This window comes from Canis aureus, chromosome 1 (genome assembly GCF_053574225.1).
Source record: "Canis aureus isolate CA01 chromosome 1, VMU_Caureus_v.1.0, whole genome shotgun sequence".
NCBI lineage: Eukaryota > Metazoa > Chordata > Mammalia > Carnivora > Canidae > Canis > Canis aureus.
Window position 1 is genome coordinate 87,777,124 of NC_135611.1, and position 12,975 is coordinate 87,790,098.

Genomic DNA, 12,975 nt, shown 5'->3' on the forward strand with positions numbered 1-12,975 from the left:
CATCCCACACCCTATTTTTTTTCTTTTGGCAAGGAGTTGGTCTTTATGATTTGCACGAATGGAGGGAAACAATGACCTGGACACTCTAAAAAGAGGAAATCACAAGCCATTTACATCCAGTGGCTCTGAAATAGAGCTCTGAGGCCGATCTGGAGGTGGATGTGCCTGCTTGACATCCCTGAGATTCACTTCAAATGAAATAACGAAGTTCCCTATAGAGATCTGAATTGGTGGAAGCTTGGGAGCACTTCACTCTCCCCCTCTGGAGGCCACCTCTCCTTTCTCCTTCCATGCAGGAAATGCAACGTTTCCCCAGGGCCCAGACCTTCCCTCCAGCAAGCATCCTGTCTTGGTTGGCGCCTCTGACTTGGTGCGTCTGTGTTAACATGCAGCAGAAACGGGGAGTTGAGATACTCAAGCTATTGGGAAAAAATTTAAAAAAATAAAAAGGCTTGAAAAAGTTTTCTTGCAAATTAAAGGGAGTCATCTACTTACAGATAAATGAGATCAGATTCTATCACATTTAGTTTCTCAGATTCTGGGCTCAGTTTAGCTGGATTTGGCTGTAAGCTGGCAGCCTCTGCTGACACACCTACGCCCCAAAACCCTGCCAAGCCTGAGCCTGGGTCCGCTGCCCCTGCTCTGGGCACCCCACCTCTCATCTCGGCCCCCTGGACTTTACCCTTCACGGTGCTCACCACGTGGCAGGCAGATGCCTGTTTGCTAATCAGTGTCCTAGACCTGAGAGCCCTCTGAAAGTGGTGTCTACTGAGGTCACCACTGGCTACCCCGCCCCTTGAGCAGTGCCAGGCTCATAGCAGGTGCTTCAGAAAGAGTTGGTGAGTTGTTATGATTCTGAACACATCACAACAGAGTTTATTTAAGGTTTTAAAAATCAACTGCTCAAACAGGAAAACTCTGGCACTTCCAGAGGGAACTCCACCCACACAGAGCTCCAGCAGGAAATACCAAAAAATCAGTATCTAGCACAGAAATCACTGTGTGTTTCAGGGCAAACTCTCATGAGCTGTTCTCCGAGAGGCAGAGGACTAGTCTGGAAAACCCAAGACTTTAGGAACTCTCCACAAGAATTGGCCTCCAAAGCAGGTGACAGCCTGTAGGAAGGGGGTAAAGGAAGGAGAGGAGGAAAAGGCTTGAGTGAGTAGGAACCAGAAAACAGGGTACACAGGGGACTAAGGTAAATGCTTAAGAAACCCAGATTAAGCATCTCAAGTCCTACCTTCGGAGCACGGAGTTGTAGGCAGCATGAAAGCTTCTCTAAATATGTCCCAACCGAACCGCAATCCAAACAGAGGGTTTTATAAATAACGTGTGCCAATTCATTCAATAAATATTTACCATACTTTTTGTGGGAGAGGCCAGGTGAGAGAACCAAACACGAATCATAGGGGGGCTCTCTTGAAGGAATTTGGTAAATCCTTGACGACTTAAATAGAAAGGTTTGGATATCATTTTCCAGTTTATCAAGTTCCATAGCATCTGACCCATCCCATTCTCAGGGAGCAGTTTCTCCAGGGCCTGCAAGTGAGCTCTCACGGCAGAGCTGTTGGCAAGCCATCGGGAAGGGTCCATGGCTGGCCCAACACTGTGTTCCTTGTATCACCCAATAAAGGACCAAGTACCGTGACACCTATAAATACCTTCTTTAAAAAAAAAAAAAGATTTTATTTATTTATGAGAGACACAGAGAGAGAGAGAGAGAGAGAGAGAGGCAGACACAGGCAAGGGAGAAGCTGGCTCCATGCAGGGAGCCCGACGTGGGACTCGATCCAGGGTCTCCAGGATCACGACCGGAGCTGAAGGCAGTGCTAAACCGCTGAGCCACCCGGGCTACCCACCTTCTTTTTTACAGGGTGCATAAATGGACTATAGTCCTCTATCTCATTCTTGCAACAACTTAAGAGATAACGCAGTGCATTCAGCTGACATGTCTGCACCCTGTCCTTTCCCAACTGCAGAATATACTACTCTCCAGAGGATGATGGCTACCCAGTATCCTGTCTCTTCAAACCTCACCACCTTCTCTCTCCCATCACAGCTTCCCCCCACCACTGACAAATCACTGGCTGTCTGTTCAGAGCATACACCTACCGAAGGAGCGAGAGAGCCACTACAGCACAGCCTTCACCTATTAACTGCAGTGAAACTCAGGCAGCCAAACAGGAGGGCACTTCTCCACATCACAGAACCAGTGGTAGGGTCAGAAGAAGGACCAGGTCCTTAACTTCTTCTGCCCCATATACTGTCCTTCTAAAGAATTTAAATCCCCAGTTGGAAGAGAAGCATGACTCAAAGAGCTAATCTTGAGGACAGAGGAAATATGGGAAGTGTCCTTTCCTTGTGTTCATTGACTTGCAGTGTAAAAGCTTGGGGGAAAAGTTGTTCTATTATGTGTAGCAAAAGTGTGGGTATACACTTGCTTCTTTGAGTGTATGTGTATCTGTCTGTAGCATTAAATCCTAAGTTATGTGTCTGTATCCCATTATTGGATATTAGCATATATATTATACATGTGGCTTTGTTGCATTTATTTAGCATGTGTGTATTTTATACATTTGTACGTGTGTATTCAGACATGGCCTGGTCAGCTGCTGGGCTTGGCTCGTGCAGAGTTTCATTTGCACGAGCAACCAAGGTGCCTCTTGAGAAAGAGTTCATCCTGATGAAACTTGCATCTCCATGCGTCCACTTGGTTGAAGAAGGATCAGTTTGCATTTGAGAAAGAGGAGGCTAGAGGGCTACTATTTGGAGTACTTTTGTCCTCTCTTCTTGCCTGCCATTCCTAAAGTTCCCCTCCCTTCCAAGTTATCAGATAGAGGATGCTGCCAAAAAAGGGTCTGCAAGCAGCTGCAAGACAGCAGAGGGTTACACCATGTGCAGAGAAGGGAGCAGCAACTCACCCCCAGGAGAGGGCCAGGGCAGGCTTGGGTGCAGGGGCCCAAAGGAAGAAAATGATTGTTCTGTGAAAACTGGTTAAGAGCTGAACCAAAGAAGCCATCTGCTTGTCCCTGAGCCTCTCAGCTAGATCAGCCCCACCCCCATGCCCACACACTAGACCTTAGCTGTCCATACTTGAGGAAGTCCCTTCCTCACCCGAGTTTGGAACCAATTGAGAGAAAGTCACAGGAGTCGGGCAGAAGGAGACGAAAGTCTTCATTACTTCCGTGGACTGAATGTGTGTCCTCCAAATTCACATGTTGAAACCCTAATCCTGTGTGATGGTATTTGGAGATGAGGCCTTTGGGATGTGATTAGGTCATGAGCGTGGAGCTCTCATGATGGATTGGTGCTTTAATAAGAAGAGACACGGGAGTGCTCTCAGTTCTCTGCCGCGTTGAGAACACAGGGAGAAGACGGCCATCTGCAAACCAGGAGGGGCCCCTCAGCAGAACCCAACCATGCTGGACTCTGCTCTTGGGATTCCCTGCCTCCAGACCTGTACGGAGTAAATATTTGTTGTTGAAGCCACTCAGTTGATATTTTTGTTATAGCTGCCTGAACTAAGATGTTGCTCATAAAGACTGGGTGGGAAGATGTGGCGTAGGGGTGCAGGAATAATGGGCTTCAATACTGAATTTCAGAAATAGAGCAGCACTGAATGATCACAAGGCCCTCAACAAAGGCAAAGGCTGCCCCATACAGAGGATGCCTTAGCAGAGTGGAATGTGGGCTCTCTATGGGCAGGTCAGTCCTGAAAGGGGGACAACCTGAGCACAAATCAGTCCCCTCTCTCAGACTCCTCATCCTATTACGCCGCCAGTCCTCTCCGTGAAGCACAGTAGGTGCTTCATAAATAATGATCCCTTGAATGAATGAATGAATGAATGAATGAATCATTTGACTTTTCTTCTGAGTCAGAGTCAAATGGTCAAATGTAGGTTATAATTGTTAGAAAATGCTCTGAAATTCAAAATAATTAAAATATCCAGCCATAGGGAAAATATAAAATCATGGTAATCCCCTCAATTGGAAAAACTATGTAGCCCTAAAAAGCACACAAATGACGAATTTGTGAAAAGAAGGAAAATGTACTAAAGGATTAAACGCAAAGCGCCAACATACAGAAACAAGCAAAAGTCCTCAGATGTTTTGCTTTTTGCTTCATATCATTCTTCGATAGATTCCAAATAGTCTAGGATAAACAGGATACTTGTATGGTTCAAAAGTGAACTTTTCTTTAAAGATTCAGTCATAAATCTAGCCAGAAATTCTAGAAATCAAAGCAAAAGATGCAACTGGTATACTAACTTCAGTATTTGCTTTGAAGTAATGACAAGATAGGGAAAAAAATAGAGGTATAATAAATCTCATTAACCCACCTCAAATGAAGTTCTATCTCTAAAGTTGGTTTATATATTTATTCAGTTCAGTTCAACATGATTCATTATTATCATTTAAAAACTGAGACATACATTTTATAAATCACAAAGTGGCCCATAGGCCTGACTTTTCAGTAATGAAGAGAGGTGAATCTTAGAAAGGTTGCCATAGGGATGCCTGGGTGGCTCAGTGGTTGAGTATCTGCCTTCAGCTCAGGGCCTGATTCTGGGATCCTGGATCAATTCCCACATCGAGCTCCCTACAAGGAGCCTGCTTCTCCCTCTGCCTGTCTCTCTCTCTCTCTCTCTTTCACTCTCTCTCCTCTCTCTCTCTGTCTCTCATGAATAAATACGTAAATCTTAAAAAAAAAAAAAAAGGTTGCCATGGTAGCCAGCCTCGAAGATGACCCTCGGTGATCCCCACCTCTTGGTCTTCATACACTTGTGGAATTCCCTCCCATTGAGTGCAGGATTCGGGGTAACTAGCCATTCTGGTTTGCCCAGTACTGAGGGGTTTCCCAAGATGTGGAACTTTCCATGTTAACATAGGAAAGCCCCAGGGCAAATGAGGATGAATTGATCACCCTAGCCAGATTTAGTGACTCACTTATAAGGAATGAAATACAGCAGAAGCAATGAGTTACCACTTCTAAGATTATATTATAAAGAGGCTGTGGCTTCCCCGTGATGCTCTCACTCATGCTCTCTTGGTTCACTTGCTCTAGGAGAAGTTGGCTGCCACGTCGGGAGGCAGCCTTGTGGAGAGATCCACAGGTGTGAATTTGGAAACATTTGAGGCCTGCAAACAGCCATGTGAACGAGAGCAGAGACAGATCCTCCCTTAGGCCCTCAGATGACCACAGCCCCAAACAATGCCTGACTGCAGCCTCGAGAGAGACTCAGAGCCAGAACCACATTACAGAGAAACCGTAAGATAATAAATGTTAGTGGTTTTCAGCCACTGAACATTGGGGAATTTGTTACACAGCACAGATAACGAATACAGTTGTGATAGCATTGGAAATCCACTCTAAGGTATAAGTTATTTGTGAGCCTAGGATACAGTTTCTTTAAAATGAGCTTTATCAAATCTTTTGTTTTTTTTAAAAAGGGGTGGAGAGGGGAGTGATAACACTCCTGGGTAGCCCAGTTGGTTAAGCATCTGACTTCAGCTCAGGTCATGATCTCTGGGGTTCTGGGATTGAGCCCCGAGTGAGGCTCCATGCTTAGCAGGAGTCTGTTTCTCCTTCTCTCTCTGCCCCTCCCCCTACTCATGTTCTTTCTTTCACTCTTTCTCAAATAAATAGATAAAATCTTTTTTTTTTTTAATGAGCTTTATCACACAAACCATAACTATTCTCCCTACCTGTTATGCCTAAAAGCATACATTGTCTTGTCTCACATCACCCCCCCCTGTTATGACCATTCAGACCAGGTCCATAACTTTGTGTAAGTAACAAACCAACCACTTTCCAGTGGGAAGTAGTTCCTTACCTTTCTGCCTCTCCCCAACCCCAGTGAGGGGGGGAGGAGGCAGCACTGGCGATTACTATGACTAGTATGTCAAGTCATCATAATTTTACAGAATCATATAATCAAAAATCCATAAGATTAGAAAGAGCCAGGACACCGGGGTGGCTCAGCAGTTGATCATCTGCCTTCAGCCCAGGGCATGACCCTGGAGTCCCAGGATCAAGTCCCACATCAGGCTCCCTGCATGGACCCTGCTTCTCTCTCTGCCTATGTCTCTGCCTCTCTCTCTCTGTGTCTCTCATGAATAAAATAAATAAATAAATAAATAAATAAATAAATAAATAAATAAAATATTTTTTTAAAAAGATTAGAAAGAACACATTGAGATTTCTTTGATTATAAATTTTAAAAAGGTAAAAATTGTACACCCAATTGAAGAGGGGATCCTTAATACCTTTTCCTTCTCCTATAAAAGAAAAGCTAACAGAGACAAGAGTCACTGAGGTCTTTCATTTGTAACTTTCTGTCATGGAAATGTTCATCATAGAGAAGTAGAGAAAAGAATACAATAAACCCATAACTCCTGTCAGCATCTCTTATCTTCAATTATCAGTTCAAGGCCAGTTTTATCTCATCTCTTGCTTCCCCTCCCTTGCCATACACTCAATCCCCACCCTGACCCTTCTGTTATTTTGAAACAAATTTCAGACATTATATCATTCCATCTGTAAATACTTCAGTACAAATCTCTAAAAGATAAGAAGTGAACTTTTTTTTTAAAAAAAAGAAAAGAACATAATTGCAATGCCATTTTAAAAAAATGTCTCGGGCAGCCCTGGTGGCTCAGTGGTCTAGCACCACCTTCAGCCCGGGGCATGATCCTAGGGACCTGGGGTCCAGTCCTGCGTCAGGCTCCCTGCATGGAGCCTGCTTCTCCCTCTGCCTGTGTCTCTGTCTGTGTGTCTCTCTCTTTGTGTCATGGATAAATGAATAAAATCTTTAAAAATAAATATAAAAAAAAAAAAGAATTGTCATCCAATATCCAGTGTCTTCCCCCAATTGTCTCGGGTCTTGTTTGTTTTATAGTTAGTTGGTTTGTCCAAGTCAGGATCCAAACAAGCTCTATGCATTGCTTTTGGTTGATTCGGTTCTTAAATCTATTTTAATGTATGGCTTCTCCCTCCTGCTGCCACTCAGCCCCACCTGCCACACCCTGAACTAGTTGGTACATTCTGAGACCATCTTTCCAAGGTCTAGTCAACATGCAGCTCTCTGGTTTCCAGTAGTGACTCATCTCTCTCAATAGACGAATGGCAGCCTACTGGAGCCCCTCTTTAAGACAGACCATTTCGAGGGATGCTTGAACTTGGGTCCATTTTAACATCTCACAATTTATCAAAGAAAGACACTCTGATTATGCACTATACCAGAGGAGACAGGAGTCGATTTCACACTACAGTTGATAGAACTTTTTTAAAAAGTCACTACTGGGGGGACAGTCCCCGAAAGTCAATAAATATTTTGCTCCCTTGCCACTGCCCTTGGTATCTCTTTTAAACAATAAATACGAGACAAGAAAGTATTTCAACAGCAGTACCCATCAGCTCCATCATGGTGATGGTGGCCCTTCTTCCTAAACCTCCTTCATTTTTTCCCCCATATTCTCTGTCTAGGAAGTGGGATAAAATTAATAGCTTCACAGGAAAATTCTCCCTGAGGCCTTTCCCCAAGTACTTCCCAAGCTGAGGCATCTCCGTGGAGGGTCGGTGTGAATTGAAAACACAGGCAGTAACTGATATATGTGAATTGTATTTAGGTCATCGTGATGCTATTAACCGCGAGGTTTTGACAGGATTGCTGTGAAATCTCCTCCCAAGGCTGGCATCACTTAGGACCCCAGGAGGAAGCACGTTCTCAGGCCCTGTTTACTCTTCAAACCCTTCCCGGCCCCCCTGTCCCCCCACCCCACCCCAGGCAGGGCAGGAGATGGGGCGGCTTGCACTTCACCTCTGCACTTAACACCTGACCAGACCGAGCTGGGCGCTGTGAGCTTGGAGGTGTGAGCCTCATTACTGCTTTTCCTATTTTCCTATGATGCGTGCCTGGGATTTGTCGGCCATTGCAACAGGCAACAGTTCAGAGCAGATGGCGCCTCTTCATGACTTGAGGCAATTTAAGGAGGGAGTCCAAGCAGGCCTGGAAGGCCTGGCTGCCAGAAGGGCCCTGGAGCAACAGCTGGAATAAAACTAATAAAAACAACTACAGAGCAATTTGTGAAAACGTCAAGGCCAGCATAAACACACTGACCCTCGTAAACCTTGAGGTGAACTTGGGAGGGGTTGGCCCACCTCGCCTTCAGGATGGCAAAGGGGGAGGAAGGAGGCTGCTGCCAACTCCGAAGTCTTTCCCCAACCCCCAATGCCTTGCTCCACTGCCCAAGCGCCTCTCCTGAGGTGGCTCACCCTAGTGGACCAAACATGGGGCCATCCACTTTTTCCCCCAGGGAGACCCCCTTTCTACACAAAATTCCCTCCTGTGAGGAACGGAAGCCCATCTACCAGAGGCTGCTGAAGCCCACAAGCCCGAGGGCCAGCTGGAGAAACAGCAGTTCTAGAAAGGGGGATGGATACAGAGCCTATAAGGAACACCGAGACCCTAAACTAAGTTCAACAAAGATTCCAGGCACAACAATTCATCCTTTCTTCTCCTCCTCCCTCCCTTTAAACGGTTCGGGGTGTACTCACCACTGTTTACACAAGAGCAAATGCCTCTGTCAAGATAAATGGACTTTCTGTAAACTCACAGCTGTATAAGCTACAAAAAGTTACAGAGATGATGAATCGCCAAAGATGGCAGCTTAGCTTCTGTAGACGCAGACAAAGGGACAGCCCAGATCACAATTCTGTTACCACTGTGGGTATTGAATCAAATGACCATTTTAAGGGCTCCCCTCCAAAGTCAATCAGACTCAGTTGAGGAGAAATTAAGCTAAATTGGAAATAGGAAAATAAGGAAGATTGGCTTTTATAGTTGTTTTATTTATTTAATTAATTTGCAAATGTGTGGTTTCTTTTCAAGTGCTTTCCTGAGGATGTGGTTCTCCTGGGGGTGAAGGAGGGGGACAAGGGAGCCTCGGCTGATAGGGAAGGTGAAGAGGGCTTCCTTCAGGGGCACTGGCAGCGATGCCCACATTTCCAGCCCAGCGTGATGGTCACACTGAGGTTTGCTTTGTGATCCATCACGGAGTCATACATTTCTATTTTTGTCGTATGTTTCAGGTAGGTGGGTAATGTTTCACCATATATATATATATTATATATATATATATATAATATATATATTTTTTCCAGAAGATTAATCGTCCGAAATAATATGCAGTTCTTAAAAGAATTTTGCAAAAGTTTATTTTTAAGTGCTTTCCTCCTAGGGGCGCCTCTGAGAACTCTCTGTTCCTTAAAGTGTGTCACTCAACCACCTGCTTCCCAGTTATCTGGAGAAGCAGAGGGCAGGATGCCACCAGCCTAACATATACAGACTTGCAGGAGGGTCCAGGGCAGGGTTGGGGGGGTAGGGGCAGGAGCAGCATCTCTGGAGCCCTTAGACCAAGCCAGAAGACCAAGACTGATTCTTCACACCTCCCTTTCACATACTGGCCACATCCAGACACAATAGGACCTTGGCCTCTCTACCACTGCCTCTCTGCCCCCTAACTTCCTACTATGTCCCCTGGCCCCATTCTTACCCTCTACCCACTCGTCCTCCACGTTTTTCCCAGGACAATATTTCTTAAATGTGAATATCTAACAAGAGACTCCCATTGCTAAAGCCCTTACACACACACACACACACACACACACACACTCCCCTGTGTGTAGCTACTGCCTGTCACACCTCCAACCTGCTCTCCATTCCCAAAGGTATCATGCTCTTACACACCTTCTTGCCTTTGCCAATTTTGTCTCCTCTGCCTAGAAGGCCTGTCTACTCCCTTCTTCTCCTCGCTAAGTCCTGCTCAGATGTCACCTCATCTGCTGCCCATGACCCTGTAAGCTCCTCCCCTGCTGTGCTGTCACCACTAGAATGACACATGATATCCCTTCTTCCAGAGAACTGCTTTACTGGATTATAAACACCTAAAGAAAGGGACTATGCCCTGTTTATCTTTGAATTCCGAAAGCCTTGCTCAGCATCTGACCCAAAGGAGTTACCCAATAAATGTCCCTCCACTGAATTTAATTGACCCTCACAAAAGCCCAATAAAACCTATTACTTGGCTCCTCGGCTTTGGCTCCCTCGCCAAAACTGTTCTCTCTTGGTTCCTTTCCAAGCATGGTGAACACTTGATCGTCTCTGGCCTACGAGATGCTGCTGTTCCTACAGCCTCGCCTTTGCTGAGCCTCCTGTCATGGGCCAGGCTGGAGCCTGAGCAGCCCACGCCGGTGCCAGCTACTCTAACCGAACGTGCCTGTCCTGCCAACGTGGGCCACGACCCAGGGCAAGGTGAGCGTGGTCACTGGAAAACATTCAGTCTTTGCCAGTTGTTGGGGCCTTCTCTGGTCACCTTCAGAGGTAGCAGGCAGCGGGTAGAGTTACCTTCACCTAGAACAAAGGTGTCTGGTAGGATACACCCCTCCCTCCAGACCAAACCCCTTTTCTTCCCTGTGCCTTTGCGATCTAGACTTCTGTCCCTCTTCCCCAGATCTCACCTCCTTGGAGGTTGCAATCTAGACTTCAGTCTCTCTTCCCCAGATCTCACCTTCTTTACCTTCTTTGCCCTAAGAGGGCCAAGAAGCATCTTGGAACGCTTTGGGTTCCATAGGCCGTCGCCCATCTCAGTGGCCGGACACTGCACTCGCACTGCTTGGGTTGGGGAGGCCTGTGACTCAAAACAGGTTCAATGGGACAGGCACTGGGTCCATAGAGCATTATATTAATTTTTTTTATTTTTTTTTAATTTTTATTTATTTATGATAGTCACAGAGAGAGAGAGGCAGAGACACAGGCAGAGGAAGAAGCAGGCTCCATGCACCGGGAGCCCAACGTGGGATTCGATCCTGGGTCTCCAGGATCGCGCCCTGGGCCAAAGGCAGGCGCCAAACCGCTGCGCCACCCAGGGATCCCAAGCATTATATTAAAAAATTAAGATAATGGAGAACATTTAGAATTGTAGCATGGCCACATCCAAAAGGATAGTAGGTAAGTGCCAAAGTGTCATGGAAGTCCCTTAGAGATCAACACTTAGAGCCCACACTCCCATTTTACAGACAGGAGACTGAGGCCAGGAGATGGGAGTGGCTTGCCCAAGGTCACGTAGCTGGCTAACGCTGAGCCTGCTCCAGGCCCTGGGGCTTTTTCCAGCTTCTATACTTAAGCTCAAGGACTTACTGGCAAAAACAGAGTCCAAGGTTTCCCAACACCTCCTCCCAGCTCAAGTGCTTTTAAGGGGGTGACTTTTCTCATCTCATGGCCTATTTATTTAAAGTGCACGTCGGACCCTCAGCAGCTGCAGAGCATATGTGTCCTGCCCCATGCACTTGGAGTGGTGTCACATAAGCCATGGTTTCTAAACCTGCACCAGACTACCTGGAGTGATTTTTTTTTTTTTTTAATTTTTATTTATTTATGATAGTCACAGAGAGAGAGAGAGAGAGAGAGAGGCAGAGACACAGGCAGAGGGAGAAGCAGGCTCCATGCACCGGGAGCCTGATGTGGGATTCGATCCCGGGTCTCCAGGATCGCGCCCTGGGCCAAAGGCAGGCGCCAAACCGCTGCGCCACCCAGGGATCCCGATTTTTTTTTTTTTTAAATACAGAATCCTGGTCCTCATACTGGTGTCTTCTATTTTAGTACAGTGGGCCTCAAGAACCTATAGTTTTTAATTCCTTTACTAGCTCTCCCATAAAGCCAAATTTCAGGACCATTGAGCCAGCTGCCCTTCCTAGTTCCTTTCTAACCTGGAGATTCTGTGCTTATGTATAATATAAAATCCCTCACCTCTGATTCACTGGCAATCCATCATTCCTAACTTAAAAAAAAAAAAAAAGATACAATCAGAAGTACGGGCATGTTATCTAGACTCCCAGCAAGAAAACAGGCATCCAGAGAGAATGTGAAAGTCCCTCAAGGTCACCACCAGACTACCTCTGTCAGTAGGGAGCCCAGGACTTTTAAGTCGCTGACCACGAGGTGATGCTGTCCTATAGAATAAGCAGCAGAACGGAGACCTGTAACCCTGAATGACTCAGCCATTGCCCTGCAAGGTGAAAGTCGATTAATGCCTGTGCACCAGCTCTTCACCCATGACAGGAGAGCGATAATGCTTGCCTCCATTTCAGATGACAGAGATGCTTAGAAGACACCAAAAGTGTAAAAGTGTTAAGACAGACTGCCTTTTCAAAATAACTCAGACATGATATCCTCCTTAAACGGTTGTGTTGAGTAAAATTTCCATCGAGATCCACATGGTAATACGAACTATGAGAGTACTGACATCTTAAACCCCTGTTCATATAACTTGGGCTGAATTGGTGGCCTCACTCAGTGTGGCTACTTCAATTTATAATTTATCAACATCAGCCTAACGCCAAGATACAACTTTGTCAGGTCAGTTGATTTCTCTTAGTCTCCAGTCAAAGCCCAAAAAAACCCATTACAGACCTTGCAAGAAGTCACAAACCTTTGCAACTATGAACACCAGACTCAAGAAGCTGGAAACTAAGAGTTGGCTGAAGATAATTACTCAGTGATCCAAAGAAAGGTCCTATAATCATTGCAGACCCCTTGGAGAACAGTTATGTTTGCTTTCTATACCATCTTTGCCCCAACTCCTGCTAATCTATGAGCTGCTGGAAATAGACTTATTCAGTAGAAGGCCTTAGAACTGAGAGCTTAAGAAAGCCCTGAATAAAATTTAACTTGGATGTATGAGATTTCAATGACTACCATCTCCTGAGATTTAAGATCTGATAATGCTGGAATTGTTTTTGCAATTTATTATGTTCTTCCACTGCCATCCACATAATGCTCACACTCAGAGCTCCCTATGGTTTTTCCACTGGTCTGTGGGATAAAAAGCCCTCACTGATCTTCACATACATTAGTGGGAAGCCACAGAGGGAACAAGTATGCAGAAATACAGGGGGAAAGAGAGATCAGAAAAAAT

At 45.6% G+C, this 12,975-nt stretch overlaps 1 long non-coding RNA gene across 1 annotated transcript in view; it reads right to left on the minus strand.

Annotated features, from left to right (window-relative positions):
- Window positions 1-12,975, minus strand: part of LOC144319338 (uncharacterized) — a 35,500-nt gene that overhangs the window by 3,015 nt on the left and 19,510 nt on the right. Inside the window, exon 2 of the long non-coding RNA XR_013385193.1 lies at window positions 326-419. This is a non-coding gene — a long non-coding RNA (uncharacterized LOC144319338). The remainder of the gene's footprint in view (window positions 1-325; window positions 420-12,975) is intronic.